Genomic DNA, 15,651 nt, shown 5'->3' with positions numbered 1-15,651 from the left:
AGGCAGGTGGATCTCTGTGAGTTTGAGGCCAGCCTGATCTACAAAGTGAGTCCAGGACAGCCAAAGCTCTTTTACACACAGGAACCCTGTCTGGAAAAACAAAAACAAAACAAAATCTCATTGAAAGAGACAGTTTAGGCTGTCGGGAGATAGCTCAATGGACCAAGTGTTTACTGTGCAAGCATGAGTGCCTGAGTTTGGAACCTTGGCACCCAAGGAAAAGCCAAGCACAGTGTGCATCTAACCCAGTGCTGTGCTGGGGGAAAGGAAGGAGCCACAGGGAGGGACCTGGGACTCGGGCTGTCTGGCCTAGCCAGTCAGTGGATTCTAGGTTCATTGAAGGACTCTGTCTATAAAAGTAAGGTAGAGGGGAGCAGAGGAAGGCACCATAAGGACTCTAGCCTTCACATATCACACACACACAGTGACTCCTAAACATAAAATAAAAACCACAAAACAAAGGGACATTTTATCTTGAAATATACTACGTAGAAGAGATAGGAAACCAGCATAGTATGTGTGTTATAAAACCTCTGCATTCCTAGCCAACAGCTCGTGAACTGAACTGTATCAGCGATGCTACCAGGAAATAGTCTAGAATAGTCCAGAAATAGTTTACTTGTTTTTTAAATAGATTTTGACTGAAAGCATATTTTGTTTTTATTAAATTTTGAAGGACTATACTTAATAAACTAAATTATGCTATATGTTACTTTTTTTAAGGTAGAGGATTGCATTTTAAAAGTAACACTACCCAGAGGACAATTAAATATGATCTAGAGTAAAAAAAAAAATCAGTCAACTTCTCCTAGTGATGAGAAGAAGGAGCAGCTTAAGGCTAAATTAGCGTTGGTGGTCAGACTCCATCTTGAAGTAATGTGATGTGGGATGTAGGGATTAACTCAGTTCTTCAGATATGTGTGGAAGGTGTCTGTGAGAATATGAATATTGTCCTGTCCCTCACCTTGGGTTCCCTATGTCCTGTGTACCTGAGGGTATTCCATGATTCACTTATCTTCAACCAGGGTGTTCTGCAGTGGCCTCTGTTAGTTGCCAGTTATATAGAGGAAGAGGATTATCAAGTTAATGAAGACACTCCTTTCAAGAATGTGCCATCTAGTGGTGGAACTAAATAACTGCAACCGAAAGCTAGGGTAGACAAGACTTTTTGGTGTAGTTCAAGAGATGGTGTAATTTTGTTGGGGAAATGAAAAGCTTCCCACAGATAAAGTATTGTTTAGTGTGGACCTTGGATAGAAGTGGCAGAAAAGTTGAGAGGCTTGGTGTGAGAACTGTATCATGGGCAGTGACTCAGTGTAGAAGAGTTACCAGGTCCCTCTATGCAGCTGCAGTGTTAAAAGTGGCGAGTAGCTGTTGAGCAGGAAGGGTGGGAGAAGGCAGAGAATGTAGTGGAGCCCACTACAGAAAGCCACCTTGTTCAGAAAACAGTGCAACCCCCTCGGAGATTCTTCAGCAGACAGATTCTTTAAAGAGACTCTTGCTTGGACATCGTTTGGCTGTGGAGACCAGCCAGCAGGCATCTGCCTCACCCAGAAAATCAGAGGAGGCAGGAGGAGAAGTGTAAAAGGACCCTGGAGCTAGAGATGCCCATGCTCAAACACTCAAGTGCGTGCTCCTGGGAACTTCTCCTCGTAGCCCTTCTTCTACACTGGAAGTCTCTGCTTCATACTGGCTTGTCCTGAAGTAGTCTTTTTACACTGAAACCAAAGACCTGGTTAGCCCCAACTGAAGTCCCTAAAAAAGGTAAAATCAAATAAATTGTTGGTGATGATGGTGGCGGCGGTGGTGGTAGAGGAGGAGGAAGATGAAGAAGAGGAGGAGAAAGAAGAGGAGGAGGAGGAGGAGGAGGAGGAGGAGGAGGAGGAGGAGGAAAATGAGGAAGAAGAGGAAGAGGAGGAAGAAGAGAAAGAGGAGGGGGAGGAGGAAGAGGAGGAGGAAGAGGAGGAAGAGGAGGAGGAAGAGGAGGAGGGGTCCTCAGACTGCTGTGGGCAACACCATAGAGTTGTGTCCCATTTTCTGCCCCACTGGCAGCCCTGTATGCAGTTTCTGTCCCCCCCCCCCGCCCCGCAGGGCTGCTGTATACCTGAGGCTTCAGTATTACAGACCACCTTCCACTCCAGTTCTCTTCCTTCCTTCACCACTCATTCTCTTCAAAGATTAGCCAGCATCAGTGACTCCTTTTCCTAGCTTTTGCTACCAATTCCAGATGCTGTTACAGTTGTGAGATTGGAACCGTCTCTGTCTTTCAGGCTAGACCTTGTGCTAAGTGACTCCACATTACTGGCAACATGGTTCCATTTCAAGTGTAGATACAGAGGCAGGATGGCTCTGCACCTCAGAGAGTGTAAAATACACCATTAGTAGTGCCAGAAATACCCAGCAGGCACAGACTGATAAATAGAACTTATTTTGAGAAATAGAAAGATTGCCACCCTATAAACTTATTGCGTCAATAAGGGATGTATGACACGTGGATGTATTATAATCTTATCAGCAACACCAGGCCTGAGAACTTATGAAGTATCCCTCCAGAAGAAAGAGAGGATACAACACCCTCATCTGTACCTCATAAAGAAAAAGGGACATAGCCCTGTGATGGCAGGTCCCCCACAGATAGTCATCAAAGGACTCATCGTGTCAAGGAGCAACAGGCAGAGAGCTCTTGTTGCCTCTGTACCTGCTGCTGATGTGGCATCCTCTAGTTGCTGTCCATCTGGACGAAGCACTTGAGTTTATCTCTGTGACTCCCACAGTCCTTCGCCTTGATCCTGCAGTTTAGCTAGACTGTGAGTCTCAGCTCAGCTTTGCTCCTGAAGTTTGGCCCTGTAGCACGAGTCCCTGGCAGGTGCCCAGGGCCTTTACTCCCCACAGAGATGCTCTCTGCTTCTGCTTCTCAGGCCTCTTGGAGCCTCTTGAACTCTGCTGTGGCCTCTTTAACCCACTGTAACCATTCTGAAACCTACAGATGTAGATCTGGATACATTCACTGTGATGTATAAGGTATGACCTGAGAGTTAATATTAGTAGTTAAGATTGGATAAAAGATGTTTGCCTCTACTGGTTATCAAGGAAATCAGAATTATATGGAAAATTGCAATAAAACCCCTATGCCTTGTAAATCAATTGCTATTCAACGCATTCTGAGAGCTAGAGAGAGGGACCATTGGTTCAGATTGCTTACTGCTCTTGCAGGGTACAGTTCAGTTCCCAGCACCCCCACTGGGTGGCTCATAACCTCCTGTAACTCCACCTTTAAGAGCTTTAACACCCTTTTGTAGTCTCTGTGTGTACCTGCACTCACGTGTACATACCCACACACAAGGACGAACAACTATAAATAAATTGATTAAAAACAAATATGAATAAGTATATCCATACTATAGAATAGTATGCTAACATTAAAATGATGCTGAAGATATATAAAATATAAGCAAAAGAGAAAAAGTAACACTGTACATATACCATAGTTTTATATTAAAATCATAAAAATAAAAATGCATGACTATTTGTTTTAGAAAAAACATAGAAACAAACTTAACTCTTGCTCAAACATTAAGAATTTCAAGATGGCAACAGCAAACTAGTACTTAAGCTAAACACAGGGTCCTGTGATGTCGTCTGTGTCTAGATGACCTTTAATGTCCTTCATTTGTTACTATCGCATTAATTGTGTGTCTTGCATTAATTGTGTGTCTTGCTTTGGTAATAACAAAACAATAAGCAATGAAATAAAAGTTTTCAAGTAGGTTGGAAGCTGTGGAACACACATTAGTGGCTACAGTTATCCCTATGAGCATTAATGGTTTTTTTTTAAAGATTTATTTATTGATATATCTAAGTATACTGTAGCTATCTTCAGACACACCAGAAGAGAGGTCAAATCTCAATATGGATGGTTGTAAGCCACCATGTGGTTGCTGGGATTTGAACTCAGGACCTTAGGAAGAGCAGTCTGTTAAGTGTCCAGAGTGTTCTTAACCACCGAGCCATCTCTCCAGCCTGCATTAATGTTTTTCTTACTGCATACCTCCTTTCTCTTTTCTTTCTTGCCTGCTCTAGTTGTGAATACTGCTAGGTCCCAACTTACAGGTACTGAGAGGTGGTGTAACTTGCAAGACCCCTAGGACCCAGAGGAGGAGATTGGGTTACCTTGGGAGGGATGGATGTCCTCTGAGGGGTGGGCCAGCTCTTCTAGAACCGGACACGTTAGGAGAGAGCTGCTGCACAGAGGCGTGGCTTTCTCACCCAGCGCATTGCTGCTTCCTGCTGCACAACCTCTTTACCTTACACATGGGGTTTACCATGGGGTGCCGTCCGCCAGGAAGCTCTCACCAAACACCAGGGTCAGCCTCTTCAACTCTGAGCTTTACAAATTATTGGGCCTTAGGGATTTTATCGTAGTAACACAAGGCAGAGCAAGACATTTTCTAAATAATTCGGTTCTAAAGTCAGCAAGAGAGTCTGAGCGAAGCATTTGTCCTGGGGAGTTGTGTAAGTAGTCACATTGGAGCTGGAGTCTGAGAGGCATGGTAAGGGCTTCTATGTGATATGCAGATCGTATAGCGGACCCAGGCAAGATAAAGCATCTATGGAAGGGGGAGTCACTAGGTTGCTATGTGTGACACAATGAGGTGAGGAAGAAGCACATTTAGGGAGCACTAGTGAGGAAAAGAGATTGGATACCTGGAAAATAGATCCAAAGAGCAAATATGTAGCAGCATGAAATCACATGTCACACTGTTATAAAGAACTACAAAATAGGGCCAAAACGGATAACAATTTCCTGGAACTGGATATGTCATTTAGTGTCTTCTAGACCTGTGTCTTAATTCTGTCCTTGTGCAAACTCCCCCAAAACAAAAACAAACATTTCTAGAAAACTCCTGCACTCAAGGTCTAGGGCAGGATAAGTGCAGAGAACATTTAGGACGGTTTCCTGGGTGTCAGAAACTGCCGAACAATGTTAAAGGGATAGCACTGTGTTAAAACAGTGTCTCTTAACCTTCCTAATGCTGCAACCCTTTAGTACAATTTCTCATTTTGTGATGACCACCAACCATGACATTACTTCCAATACCAAATTATAGCTGTAATTTTCTACTACTATGAATTGTAATATAAATATCTGTGTTTTCCCATGGTCTTTTGTAATGTAAATATCTGTGTTTTCCCATGGTCTTCGGTGACCCCTATAAAAGGGCCATTCAACCTCCAAAGAGATCACAGCCCACAGGTTGAGAACTACTGTGTTAAAGGAACAGAAACCTAGTCTGAATGGCTAGCTAATTCTGGCATAGTTCAGCCATCTATAAACATTGATGGAAAAAGACTTCGTCTGAGTGAACAGTCATGAGTCTCCATTGTATACAAGCGGATGGTTCAATGGGTAAAGAAAGGAGAGGTTTTCTTCATAGTAACATCAAGCAACAGAAGTAAGGAGAGACATAATCAGGAAATACTAGTCAGCATCATGCAAAAGCCTCATGCTTTTAAGCAGAGACCACTTTCTTTTTTTCCCCCCACATAATATTTTTATTGATTATTTCAGAGTTTCACATAATATTAACACCCCAGCTTTCCAGTCTTTCCAGCCCCACTGTACCCTGCCCCACCCCCATCACCTTCCCCAAAGAAAAGAGAAAAAAAACATCAGCCACAACAACAAAAATGAAACAAACCAAAAAAATTCCAATTTGTGTTGCCCATACACCCCCTGTAGCATGGTCAAGCTCTGAGTGGCCTGCACCTTAAAGAGAACAGAGTTCACCTCCATGGCCTCCTTCCAGCCCTCACTCTAGAAGCCATAACTGTGAGGAGCTACACCTCAGGACAGTGGCTTCTTGCCTAGACTGTTTCTGTGTGTGGGGATGTGGGTGTCTCCAAGGCCGCCTATGTGTCTCATTCTCAACTGTGAGTCTGCAGTCATCCACTGTAAAAGAAGCCTCCTTGCCCTTCACAGTCAGCGGCAGCACAGATCACAGACTTCCACGTGGTATGCAAAGAGACCACTTTCAAAAGTAAATTACCAGGAAAGGCAATGTGGGGCTAGTCACAGACTTCTATGTGACCTCACTGAGTCAGATCATTGCATCTGTGTAATTAGCACACAGCTCTTAGCAATGCTCCTACATCAGCCAAGGTTATCTGGAGCATGTGTGTATACACTGAGGTTTTCAGACTTTGCGTGCCCTTTGAAAATGTGTGTTCTGGTGTCACTCTGAGAAATGATCTCATCAAGTGGAAACACACTTTATGATAAGAGAGATGAAATGTTCACAGAACACTGGTGAAGAATGAAACTTGCACCATAAAGTGGGCGATGATGGTTCACTGGGAATCACACTCTGTAATTGTGTCAGGGATTGAAGTGCTGTCATCAACTCCAGATTTGGTCAATCAAGAGGATGAGCTGCAACTTCTGAGGCCTTACTTCAGCAGAAGTGGAGAAAGAAGCCTAGAACTAAAAATATATAAAGTTAAAAAGCAAAATGGTCAAAGTCCATTACAGCAGACATACACAAATTTAATCATAATGATCAGACACTGGAAGAGGCAGTTAGAACCTACCAACATGTAAGACTTTCCCCATCAAAAGTCGTGTAATTTATGTTTGGGAGTAGGGGTGACTGAATGTCTACTAACAAAATAGCCACTTGCAAGCCAGGTAGCCTCATATACTGTTAGAGTCTAGCAGCAAGACTGTTTGGGGCATATCAACCAATACCCATCACCCATGTCCACATAAAAGAGGAAATAGGGAGCAAGCTGACTTTGTAGGCCATGTTTAAAATAGGTGTTTTGGGTGAGGGGCCCTTGAAGGAAGCCAGAAGTGCCTACAAGGTAGGACTTATATTCCTCTATGGCTACATGATTGTCGAAGTGAGACTATGCAAGTTTAACCACTTCCAAAGCAATGCTGGCCAGAGCTCTTGAGAGAGGACCATGGTCTCCTGAAGTGTGGCCCATGCAGGATCATGAACATGGTGGCTATTTCTGGCCTAGAACCTATTAGGGCAGAGACCATAAGGTAAACCCTGGTATCAGGGTTGGGGCAGGAGAAAATATCTAAAAAGACAGAGCACCACTTCTCCTGGTATTGGCTCCTGCTGGCTGGGATACTATATAGGGATCCCAATACGTTTTTAGTAGTGGACTATTGCAAACCATTGTTTGAAAGACTCTAGGCTGGAGATGTAGCTCATATGCCTAACGTGTTCAAAGCCCTGGTTCCCCAGTACTGCATAAGTTGGGTGTGATAGTGCATGCCTGTAACCCAATGCTCATAAGATAGAGTCAAGAGGATCAGAAGTTCAAGTCTATATAGAAAGTTTGAGGCCAGCCTGGATTACATGTGACCTTGTCTCAAAAAGAAAACAAACCAAAATAAACAAGATTCTGCTAAGATATGTGTGAAAAAGCAAATTCCATTTGACAAATCATGTACCCAAAGTACATATACATTGAGAAGAAGAACTTAAATGGCCAGAAATATCAAGAAGGGGAGATGAGTTGTACACATACCAATTTGATGAACTTTAACACTTAACAAAAAAAGTCCTGCTCTGTTTTTTTCATTGAATGATACGGGGATAAATAAGGACATTTTCACACAAATATATGTGTTTGAGCATATCATCCATGCTCCACTACTGTGGGCCTCCCTTCTTCTTGGGGGGCTTTTGGTCACCAGCCCATGAAGGCTGAGAGAGCAGAAGTGGCAAGCAGGGTCCAGACAGGTGAGTATGACAGAAGGCCTTCCAGAGACAGCTTCAGTGAGGCAGCTCGACTTCATCGTCCCAAGGATAAGAGCTCTTAGAGGTACCGGTAGAAAGGGCTAATTGGTCATAACACCATACTTCATTATCATGTGAGCAGGAAGGGCTGATTGATCATAACACAGCCCCTAATTATGATGTGGGCAGGAAGCTAGTGTGGGACTTGTGTGCATCCTCCAAACAAGGTCAGGCACCTGTAATTTCAGAGACGCTCCCTAACCAAGCCCAGGTAGAGAAAGGGAAGCCCCACTGAGAAAGGGAGTCCTCCATTTTGTGCGGAGCTCTGAGCTGTGTGGACATGACGGACTTGTACCTTAATGACAGGTTCTCCAACAGTTCTCCAACAGCTACCCTGGCCTTCCTCTCCACCTCTTGTCTTCTTCCTCCCCCTAAACAATCTCACTTTTGCTTTATATGATATGCACATATATGATTTTATGTATTTGCATAAAGTCTAGAGACCACAAATGAGAGACAACATGAGCTACTTATCTTTCTGAGACTGATGCATTTCACTTATTAATATCTCCAACTGCATCTATTCTCATGTAAACATAGCTTAAAATTTGATCCTTAGAGATACTAATACTATACTAATACTATAAATTATGTAGCAAGCTAGGAAAGAATAAGGCTAAGTAATAAGAATACCAAAATATTCTTATAAATATAATCTTAGCTATGGTTGCATCAATGCAGAAACAAAACAAGAACAATATTAGGCTAATGGACTGTGAGTGAAGTATTTACTTTTATTCATTACTTTGTGAAATGCTTAAGCAATAAATGAAGTCAAACACTTAAAAAATAGGAAATACATGGGTGGAGGCTGCAACAGCTATTAGAGAATGCTTGAGGAATTTTGCTGTAGAAGGAAGCAGAAAATTGGGTAGTATCTGAATAGGGAGCAGGCTCTCAGAGGGAAAGGCTGTTTTGAGGTAAGCAGCATAGATCTATATCTGAATGCTAATGAGAATGATCTGCTAGGAGAGGAACCTGGTGTCACAGGAGGCGGAGCTGCAGGAGCCAAGGGCTCCAGGAAGGGAGAGGGGTAAAGCCACAGGCTTGCAGTTGCAGGGTTGGCTTCTGGGTACTGAAGGGATGGATGCAAGTTGGGTACGTGACAGCAGAAAACTGAGGAAATTCTGCTCTGGTTGGTTCCATCTCTCAATGTCATAAGTAAAACAGGGCTTGACTTGGGGTTGTGGATGTTGGAAGAGAGTCACAGGCTAAGGCAAAATGGAAGGGGTTCCAGAGAGAACCAAGCAGGGGCAGGTTGGAGACAAGTTGTATCAATTATACCCTCCTTCCTTTTTTCCTTCCTTTTCTCCTCTTCTTCCTCCTTTCCTTCCTTCTTTCCTTCCTTTCTTCCTTCCCCTTCCTTTTAATTTTCCTTTCTTATTTTCTTATTTTATTAATTAATTTACTTTTTACATTCCATATTTTATTGCCTTACTCCTGTCTACCCTGACTGTTCCAAATCCCATACCTCCTCCACTCCCCCTCTCTCCACGTGGATGTCCCCACCCCCACCACACCTGGCCTCTAATCTCCCTGGGGCCTCCAGTCTCTTGAGGGTGAGGTGCATCATCTCTGAATGAACACAGACCCGGAAGTCTTCTTCTCTGTGTGTGTGTGTGTGTTGGGGGCCTCATATCAACTGGTGTATGCTGCCTGGTTGGTGTTCCAGTGTTTGAGAAATCTTGGGGGTTCAGGTTAGTTGAGACTGCTGGTCCTCCTACAGGGTCGCCCTCCTCCTCAGCTCCTTTCAGCCTCCCTAATTCAATAGCAGGGGTCCGCTGCTTCTCTCCATTGGTTGGGTGCAAATATCTGTGTCTGACTCTGTCAGCTGCTTGGGTCTTCCAGAGTTCAGTCATTCTCACTCCCTTTTTGTGAGCACTCCACAGCCTCAGTAACGTTGTCAGGCCTTGGGACCTCCCGTTGAGCTGGATCCCACTGTGGACCTGTCCCTGGACCTTCTTTTCCTCAGGCTGCTCTCCATTTCCATCCCTGTAATTCTTTCAGACAGGAACAATTATGGGTCAGAGTTGTGACTGTGGGATGCTCCCCCTCATTTGATGCCCCGTCTTTCTTCCTGCTGGGGGTGGGCTTTATTAAGTTCCCTCTCCCTACTGTCAGGCATTTCATCTAAGGTGGTTCCCTTTGAGTCCTGAGGATCTCTCAACTCCCAGGTCGCTGGTGAATTCTGGAGGGTCCCCCCAACCTCCTATCTCCTGAGGTTGCCTGTTTCCATTCTTTCTGTGAACCCTCAGGGCTTCAGTCCTTTTCCCTCACCCAAAACCAGATCAGGTTCCCCTCTCCCCACTACTCCCCCCCCACCCTGTCCACTTTCCCTCCCAGCTCCCTCCCTCCTTCCCCACTTGTGATTGCTTTCTTCTCCCTCCCTAGTGGGACTGAGGCGTCCTCACTTTGGCACTTCAGCTTGCCGACCTTTTTTAATTCTGTGGACTGTACCCTGGGCACTCTAGTTTTTATGTTTGTTTTGTTTTTTTGTTTTGTTGGTTTGGTTTGGTTAACATCCACTTATTAGTGAGTACATGCCATGATTGTCCTTTTGGTTCTGAGTTACCTCAGTCAGGATGATATTTTCTAGTTCTAATCATTTGCCTGCAAAACTCAGAATGTCCTTGTTCTTAATAGCTGAGTAGTATTCCATTGTGTAAATGAACCACATTTTCTATATCCATTCTTCTGTTGTGAGACATCTCGGTTGTTTTCAGCTTCTGTCTATCACAAATAAGGCCTCTATGAACATGGTGGAACACATGGTGGGGCATCTTTTTTTTTCTTTTTGAGATGGGGGTTTAACTATAGAGCCACTGCTGGCCTGGAACTTGCAATGTGCCTCAGGATAGCCTTGAACACACTGACCTTTGCCTGTCTCTACCTCAAGAGCATTAAAGGTCTCTGTCTGTCTTCTTTACGTGACTCTTAAGCAAAGGGATTGAATTCCGTCCCACGACATTTCCTAATTTCCAAAACAAGTTGACTGACTGTGTCATTGTCGTCCTTTCCTTTAATGTAGGAACACCAAGACTGAGAAGACACTTGTAGGGAGCTTCCTGAAGTATCAGTTTATGTTTGTGCTTTGAGGTGTTTAGTCAGTGAGCAAGACCATTTTCTAGAAGTATCAGAATTAGTGATTCTGGATGCTGATGGTGCCACCCAGGATTTCTTCAGCAGCTGAAAAAAATGTGTGTAATCTGTGCAAGTGAAGCAGACATTTTCTTATTTGATGATTGAAGTGAAGACAAGACCACACGGGCTGCATGATCAAGTCAAACCCATACCTGTTGCAGTCTGCACACTGATGCCATTAATAATGCTTCGTGCTGGTGAGGTGAGTGAACTTGTCTGGGGGTCCATTTATTCTCAGAGGATCGGGAAATAGGGAAATAAATTAACAAGAGATGAAAATGAAGACAAAAACATGGAGAATAAGACACTAAATCTTGAATGATAGAGAAAGAAAAGTGGTCAAGCAGATTTTATCCTTTTTTCCATCAAAAATGCATATCATGTGTAGAATATGCTTAACAAAAATGAACAAATGAAAGGTTAGTGTCGTCAGCTGGGATTCCTCTCTAGTCCCCCAAATCTCCTTGTTGAGATTTGTAAAACATTCTCTCGCAGACTCAGGGGTTTTTTGCTCTCCAAATGGTGGCACTATTTTGGAAGGGTATGGAGACTTTAGGGAGCAGATCCTTGCCGGAAGAAGTGGGTGACTGGGGAGTGGGCCTTGAGGTTTTATAACCTGGCCTAAACGCTTGTCTGCTCTCTACTTCTTGATTGTGTGGGCTGTGTCACCAGGCACCTCATTCTCCTGCCACTCTGCCTTTGCTACTATGGCGGACTATATCCTCTTGAATTGTAAGCCAGAATCATTTCTTGATCCCTTAAATTACAACAATGAAAAAAATAACTAGTACAGTTTTCAGTGTTCCCTTCCTATTTCAGTTCCCTTCCTATTCTTGAGTATGCATCCCAGGTCCAATTCTGTACAGAAGTGCCAGTCTTTCCCTTCCTACTGCAAGTTAACACTGAATGATTTTAGCCTACAATGATGCCCATCTCTCCGGTGGCTTACTTCAGATAGCCCTGCTTTGAGAATTGCCATTTTAGGCTCTCTCTGGGTAACACAGAACTGTTTCCTAGAAGTAGCCAGACTTAAACCTAATTAATTACAGAACAAGAACACAAAAGTATACAAGATTAAAAAAGTTGAACATCCACAGTAATTAAAAAGTCTCTATGAATCTAATGAAGAAGTACCACTGTTTGTGTGTGAAGTTGTTTAAATGTGGCTTCTAGGACAGCATCTAGTGAAAGGAGACAGAAGAGGGAAACTTCACATGATATTTTTGAATAAAGCTTGAGGATATGGATTAATACTAACTTGGCCAAATGTATTCCAAAGTCTTAAAGCATCCATTTATTTAATCAAAAGTATTTATCCAGGCGTCCAGGGAGATGACACGGTAGGTAAAACTGCTTGGCACACAGACCTCGTGATCTGGATTTGAATGTCAGGGTCATGTAGAAAGCCAAACATGGTAGCAGGAATCTATACTCAGTACCTATGTGGTGAAATGGGAGGTGGAGATAGAATCATCTAGAAACTCATGGGCCGGCTGGCATGGAGCACATGAAGAGCTGCAGAACAGCCCAGCAGCAGAAACAGCAAGAGACCCTATCCAAACACATGACAAACAAAAACCAGCTTGTGGAAAAACTGTTCTTAACTTCCACTCATGCACATGATCACACTCACACACACAAAGGAAATACACATATTTAATCATTGAAACGATAGGGTGGTTAGTTTTACAATAAAGCTATGGAAGACCGCATTTTGAACAACATTTCTATTTAATTTTGTTTTAAGTGTGTTTGGGTGGGTACGTACATGTGAGTGCAGGTGCCCACAGAGGCCAGAAGAGGGCGTCAGAGCCCTGAAGTTACAAGTAGTTTATGCGTTGTCTGATATGGAAGCTGGGTCCTCTGGAAGTGGAAGAGAATCACGTGCTTTAACCACTAAACCATCTCTCCAACCCAGAAACTGCATTATAATATGCATTATAATATGTAGAGTACATTATCTTCACAATATATTTACCAGTGGAAAATAAGGCTGTAAAATAGTGTTCCATGACTAAATTTTGTAGAAACAAGAAAAAATCTTTTTTTTTTGGAAATTTTTTTTGGAGTTTTTTTTTTTTTTGAGTTTTTGTTTGTTTGTTTGTTTTGTTTGTTTTTGGTTTTTTTGTTTTATTTTTTGTTTTGTTTTGTTTTTCTGAGACAGGGTTTCTCTGTGTAGTCCTGGCTGTCCTGGAACTCACTCTGCAGACCAGGCTGGCCTCAAACTCAGAAATCTGCCTGCCTCTGCTTTCCAAGTGCTGGGATTAAAGGCGTGTGCCACCACCGCCCAGCTACAAAATAAAATCTTTATGTATATTTTTTTTACTTGTCTATTCATCTATCTATGGCAGGTTTGCCAACAAACTGTATCAATGATGAATTTTGGGGGGCTAGCGGTGTTTAGCTTATCCTCAGGATCAACTCTCATTTATCAGCGTAAGAAGCATAGAAGTGGACTTCAGAGAGCTTGCAGTGAGAGGAGCTGAGAGACATATTAATCACCCTCCCAGTTATCTAAGGTCTGACTTCTTAGATTGGGTCAACAGAAAGTAATGTTCCTCAAGCGTCAGTTCAATCCCCTGAAGAAATGCTGTTGCGTAGCTATGAGTAAATATTGAACCATGGACTCCCATTAGGATGATGTGAAGAACATTTTTTTTTCTCTCTTCTGCAGAATCATTCTCACACTCATTGGCCTTTCGGTAAGTCATTACTCTTGTAAAGAGCTGCTAAGCGGGCTTCCAGGGGCACTGACACAAGAAATAACGTTTTAGTGAGTTTTCATCAAAGTACAAATCTGAGAGCTCCTCCTACACCCTTTATTGCCCGGCCTGCCTGGATTAACCAAGGTGAAGATCCGGCTACCTTATCTTGTGTAATTAGGTCCTATCCTTTTAGTTGATGCAGTACGCATACTTTTAATTTTACTTTTAAAATTAAAATTGTGCATATGCGTGCATATTGTGTGAGGGCACACACATGTTGGGGGAGTTCAAGTCTTTCCCTTGAACGTAGAGCTCACTAATATGACTGATCCAGCTAGCCAGTCTGCTCCGGGGACTTTCTTTTCTCCTCTTTCCAAGCACTGGAATTATAGGTGGACCTCCAAAACCCACCTCATATTCAGGCAGGTGATGAGAACCAAACTCCAGGCCTCACACTTGCCTGTGCATGCCCGGTGATTGATCCAGTTAGTCATTTCTCTAGCCCCTTGCATTAGACATTTTTTTGTTTTGTTTTGTTTGTTTTTTGGATTTGGTTTTTTGAGACATGGTTTCTCTGTGTAGCCCTGGCTGCCCTGGAACTCACTCTGTAGACCAGACTGGCCTCGAACTCAAAAATCCGCCTGCCTCTGCCTCTCAGAGTGCTGAGATTACAGGTGGGCGCCACCATCGCCCAGCTACATTAAACTTTTAAAAGTCTTCTGTCATGTGTTTTTTAGTCAATTCCTCCCACATTCTTCTTTAAAATAGATAGGGAAGTTCTGAGATTTTCAAATATTCTACACTAAAGAAGAAAACTGGGAAATTAGTGCTTTTTCCTGTGCACATGTGTTCAGCAGATTTGGGTTTAAACAGTTGTCCTTGTGGCCACCTCTTATGTACATGAGACCAGCCTATGGTAATTTCATTAAGAAGCCACTGATCAAACCAGTAGTTTTCCAGACAGCATATTGTTTTAGAGATTTTAGTGACATATTTTCCTACCTAAAAGGAATATTGTAAAAAAAAAAATGAAAATTTCAAATCTAGACAAATTCCATTCCAATTTTTAAAAAATTACTATTCATTTCTTCTTTGAGAGAAGACATCAACTCAGAACACTGTGTGGAGCTGGGAGGCTGAATTCTCCTGAGGGCTGCTGGCTGAGGTGGCTTAATGACCTTTTCCATTCCGGTGGGGAGTGGGTGACTGTCTCGGGTCAGGGTTGAGGTCACTGGCTGGAAAGTTACAAACGAAGTCACAGTTTTGGCTGAGGGAAGGTCAACTTGGACTACAGACAAAGCCAGTGCTTCCTCGGTGATGAAAGGAAAAGTGGACAGTCAAGGTTTGTCACGGTCCGCAGCCTGGGGTGCATCACTCATTGCCTGTGTGTGGTCAGCATGAAGCTACTGGTGTCTGGGACGTGTCTGGAAAAGCAGGGCCATTTCTCAGGAAACAGAACACTGAGCTGCAGAGATGGAAGGAGCCCATGGTAGTCAGGAACATTTGTCCAGAAAGGCTAAACCTAGGACAAACTGACTGTGAATTCTACTAGGAGACTTTAAGAAGTGTTTATGTCTTCAGTTGGTAGAGCGCACATTTAGCATACCAGAGGCCTTGAGTTCAAGTGCCCAGCACTACCTCAACCTCAGAGTGGTGATGTATACCTATAATCTCAGCACTTGGAGGGGGAACAGCAGGACTAAGAAAGCAAGGTCATCTTGAGCAAGTTTATAACCAACCTGGGATACATGAGCTCTTGTCTGAAAACAACAGTAATGAAACTGCTTTGTATTAGTGCTTTGAGTCATTACAGAGGTGTGGCCCTCTTGTTCTCTGATGACCAGCTGTCTGCCATGGTTACTGGCAGATAGACTTCTTTTCCTTTTAACCATAGATGTGCAACCTTTCGTGTTATCTATACTGCTAATTTTAGCTTAACTTTCCAATTTGTAGAACAGCTTTTCAATGCTAAGTTTGTCATCTGTCTACTA

The sequence above is a fragment of the Apodemus sylvaticus genome, chromosome 4 (genome assembly GCF_947179515.1).
Source record: "Apodemus sylvaticus chromosome 4, mApoSyl1.1, whole genome shotgun sequence".
In the NCBI taxonomy this organism is placed as follows: domain Eukaryota; kingdom Metazoa; phylum Chordata; class Mammalia; order Rodentia; family Muridae; genus Apodemus; species Apodemus sylvaticus.
The sequence above is the reverse complement of the archived record's forward strand: the minus strand, read 5'-3'. Positions refer to the sequence as shown.